We start from the raw sequence: 4960 nt of genomic DNA, 5'->3' as shown, positions 1-4960 counted from the left end.
TTCTGATAGCAATACAAAAAAAAACATCACTTCTTTTCAAACATCTGTATGATTCAGTGATTTATTAGAGGTTATAGGCGGGTAAATGTTAATGGGTTCAGCTGATCTTTGAACCAGCGAAATTAAATTTTTTCTGCAGAAAATATTTTTTTTTCTTTGTTAAACTAGCAAAACCAAAGTTAATCCATAATCTTATTTTTCTACAGCTGATTTGCTCTCTAGCTGCAGCTGTAGCTGCAGAGCCACGTTCAGTGTGATACTGCCCCCTAGGGGCTGGAGTCAGACAGTCAGATCCGACTCGTTGTGATGTGACCAGAATGGAGCGCCTCTGCGATTCGATCATTTTGGTAAATTTGGATTAAACTACAAATGCAGTGAAAAGCACAGCCCTACTTAAACCTGTCTGAGAAGCTTTAAGGGGCAGAATGGAGGTAAAATCAGACCTATTAGGAGTTCCAGATGTAAAGATGATGAAGGACCTTATGAGACGAGCGTGAAATGAAACCCCCTCCTTCTGGAAACGTGCTTTCATCAGACCAGGAGGGGGCGATCCAACCTTTCCTCTCATTGGCCGAGGCCTGTCATGGTTACTGCTGCAGGTTCTGCTGGTCGGGTTGCTGACATGACGGGTTCGAGTTCAGAACGAATCCTGCGGGGTTGTGATGTCACAGATGGGGAGGAAATGGTGTGAAAGCTGCTCCCAGAGCCGCCTGCAGGGCGTGACCTTCACTGAACCGGAGATGTTTGCACGGCTGCAGCACAGGTGGAGCTTAAAACAACAGAGTGAGTCACACCTCTTTGAACAGCAGGTGTTTGCTGATGAAACAAAGCGCCGCTTTTTCCCGTCTGCTGCCAAGAACCAAACCTCACACAGACTAATATCAGAAACCAGTTCATTGCCAAGAAGGTTTGGTGAAGATTCCCAGTCATGCAGGTCAGAGTCATTCCAAAAAACAGTTAAAAACAATCTGCTGGAATGTTTTCCAAGTTCCAAGACGTTTCTCTTCTTTTCCAGTTCAAAATGTCAGAAACAGAGTTTAGTTCCAGGTTTTATCCAGCAGCCCAACAAAGCCTGGTTTTAGTTTAGAAAACATGCAGATTGAACCAAAAGAACAGGTCTTTGGAACGGGGAATCGTTGAGGTCGTTGTTGGAATGCAAAACATGATACTGGTCTATGCCTCTGAAAACGGGAGTCTTTGTTGGCCTTTCTGACCAGGCCAGATGTTTTGGTCGCCTGCATGGCGGTGAGGATTATGGAACAGGAAGGAATCAACTTGATCGCTGCTTTGTAGGTTTTTGAAAGCTAAAACCGGAGTCGGCGTCCCCCCCCCCTCATATTTAAATGTCAAATCATTCTGGCTTAAACATGTATATAAATGTTCTCTTTATCAGACAATATTGTCCCAAAATGTAGAACATTTCTTAAAATCTGTGGGGGGGGGGTTTGTCATCTAATGTAGGCCAGTTAGTTATCGGTCAGCCTGAACACCAAACCAATCAGACCCTGAAACAGAGACCAGTTCATCCTGCAGACCTAATCAGAGCAGAGTGTCTGCAGGTCACTGCAGGGAGGAATGATCTGATCTTTATGTTGGAGAAACTAAACAGCCTCTCCTCAGACGCATGGCCCAACGCAGCAGAGCGCTAACGCTAACCCTAGCACTGACGGACAAAGAACAGGCGTCTGAACTTCTTCTTCACTGGTGTCTTTATTCAGCAGGAAGCATCTCTGCCATGTGGATACGGCTGTTTTCCAGCTGAAGGCAGTGTTGGTATTTTGCGGCTGCAGGTGAGGAAAGGATCAAGTGTTTCCCTGCAGCTCCATTTAATTCTCATCACTTTGTGTTGAGCTCCAATTAAAGGGAAAATAAAGTGTTTGCTGTGAGATTGGAGATGAGGTGCTTTACTCCGTCAGACGTAATTAATCTGCTAACTCAATCATCATTCCCGGATTAGATAACCTGAGTCTCTTCTCCCACAGCTGTGTGTCAAACAATGGGAAGCAAAATGCTTTTAACTATATTAAACGTCGGGATCTTCGGATTAATGATGATGTAACGGCTTAAGCCTGAAGGCCTTTTTGTTTGGGGCCAAAGTGGCTCTTGATCCACCGAGGTGATGAAGCTGGTAGCAGCCGAGTGTCTGAGGGTGGATTCGGCCCGCGGTCTGTGACCTGCTGGGTCAGAGCAGCTCGCTGGTCCTCAGAGGAGGAACCGCATGTTCTGTCAGACCAGCACAGTCAATACGCAGGTTTTATATTTAGTTTATCACTTTAGCTTTGTATGAAAAATAATCTTTAAACTAAGTCAAAGGGCGTGTTTCCCTTTAGTCATTTACAAAAAAAATGAAGGTCAGATCGCCATACGCTTCAAAAACACCAAAGATCATCATCCCTTTATTTTTCATACAAAACTAAAGGATGAATTAAAGGGAAAGACTGAAGCTGAGGTCTTCAACAGGGGGTGCGCGGCCCCTAGGGGTCCATGGAGGTACTGCATGGGGGGCGCAAAAGTTTTTTTTATATTCCCCCCTGAAATTTGTTCCACTAATTGAAATGTCTTTAAATCCACATTAAGATGAATCCAACAGACTGAAGTAAACAGATAAATGGAGGCAGAAGATGCTGAACTTTTCTACTTGACAGCAGTTCTTTTAGATGAAGATGTCGTTCATGGTCCCAATATTTTAATCCCTTCTCACTCAGATTTAGCAGAGCAAACCTTCCGGCTCTGCTGGCGTTTCTCATAATGACGATAAAAACTCGTGAACAGCTTCAAAGTCGCCATGAACCGAACTTAGAGGCTGACAGTCAACATCTGGATCCATTTCCACAACATTCTTGGAACAAACGGATTTTCTTCTTGTTCTGCAGTGAACATCTTTGTCTTAAGGTGGAGTTTGGGTCCAGTTCTTCTAATAATAGATTTGCAGACGTCGCCACCTGGAACCAAACACCTCTGTGGTTAAATGACTGATGCATTCTCTGCGTGTCCCAGCAGGTTTATAAATGCAAACCAGTAGAGCTGCTGCTTTGCTGCTTCCACACCTGAGGCCAACTGTCAGCGCTGATTATGCATCATAACCTTCTCTAAGCTGAGGATCCTCAGGGACTTACTGTGGCTCATCTCCATCGTTTTCTGCCACCAGTGGCTCCCAGCTGCTCCTGCAGCACCACAGCACTGTGCTCCATAGTAAACACCTTTCCCAACCAGAGCCACCGTGGAACGCACCACAGAACCCGCAGGTTAACTTCTCTCTGTCAGCCGTTAGTCATGGCTGCGCTGAAGCAGCAGCAGTGTCATTAAAAACTGGTTGGTTTCATCATTTATTCATCTCCAGACCTGTTGGTAGGAAAAACAACAAACTTTTAACAGTTTCAGAAAGAAATCGGGCTGAAAATTCTTTTCTTTTCTACTCCAGCCGACGCTGAAGGCAGGAATAGCGTTTAGTTCCAGGTTTTATCCAGCAGCCCAACAAAGCCTGGTTTTAGTTTAGAAAACATGCAAATAGAAACGGATGAACGGAGTTTCTCTACCGTCAATTTGCATGTTTTCTAAAGAAAAACAAGAACTCAACGTTATTTCTGACCTTTTGAATAGAAAAGCTTCCTGGATGGGAAGAAAAAAATCTTCAAACTGGGAAACAAAGTCCAGCAGATTGATTATAATGTTGTTGTTTTTTTTAAATAAAGGGCATAAACTGGACTCGGTTTTTTATATCCCAATAAGAAAAGCGAAATAAAATTCCATGAACTTTAAAAACCAAGTGTGATTTCAGCCAACATGGCTGTGAACCTCTTCCTCACTAAGATGGACGCTGTGACCTGAAACATGTTCGGAGGCAAAAACATTGTCGTTCCGTAGAGTCGAGTTTTTCCAACATTAAAAACTCCTGACGCCTGTTTGGACTTTAGTCATGTGACGTTTTTCACGGGGCTGCGTTTCATCGCGCATGTCGGACGCCATGCCAGAGGCTCAGAGCGAACAGGAGGATCTTTCCTTGGTTCCTGTCGTCTTTCATCCATCCGTGGCCAACCATCCTCCCTTCCTCCTCCACCTGTTTCTTTTTCATTTTCAGGCATTCCTTCTTCCTCTCCCCCTCCCCCCGCTGTCTTTCTCTCCCCAGCCGCTCAGTCAGCAGGTCTCTCTCCGGCCTTTATCCGCCTCACGGGGCAGCGAGTCGTTTGACTCGTCGTCTCCTGCAGCCTCTTCTCTCTGTTTTCTGAAAGAGAAATGAAAGGAAAACCAGAACAAACCAGAAAAGTCGGGCGTTGAAAATTTGAGTTATTTCTTATTATTCTTATTTCTAAGGAAAAAATTATTTGTTTAAAAAAATCAGTGTTAAAAATCTGTGATAAATAAAAGTCATTTGTCAGCAACTGTGTCATCAGTCAGTCATAAGTTGCTTTAAGTTTTCAGTCGAATGTTCAAAGTAAAACCAGCAAACCGAGTGAAAACGTTTGACACTGATTCTCCAAACGATCCATAAAACCATTAAATTGCAAATGAAGGATTTAATAGATTTTTTTATTCTCCTGTTTTTTGATTGTCTGGTTGCTGATGCATTGCTGTTGAAATATGTAAACATAGATGACATCAGAGCTGTAATGATGGTTAGAAGTGACTAAATGCAATAAGCTCATCTCCTCGCCTCTGTTTCCCTCCACATACGAACCAAAGCAAAGTTAAAGCCTTCGGTTTACGGAGGGATTGCTTAAAGTTAGGGCAGAGGCAAACATCCTCAGCAACTGATCCCCACAAGGATGCAAAGACCGCCTTAAAGTCTCTAAACGCCGGTCAGCGCGCTCGCCTTGGATGGAGATCATGTTCTCATATGAATCATGGAGGATCATCAGGATAGCGGCGCTAACGGCCGTTTCTTTATGGAAGGAGCCGCTTTGTTTAGCTTCAAGCTCTTAGCGAGACGTTCAGATTAATCCAGATTAGTCAGCATTGAAAT

This window comes from Cyprinodon variegatus, unplaced genomic scaffold (assembly GCF_000732505.1).
Source record: "Cyprinodon variegatus isolate N-32 unplaced genomic scaffold, C_variegatus-1.0 Scaffold1312, whole genome shotgun sequence".
Classification (NCBI taxonomy): domain Eukaryota; kingdom Metazoa; phylum Chordata; class Actinopteri; order Cyprinodontiformes; family Cyprinodontidae; genus Cyprinodon; species Cyprinodon variegatus.
The sequence above is the reverse complement of the archived record's forward strand: the minus strand, read 5'-3'. Positions refer to the sequence as shown.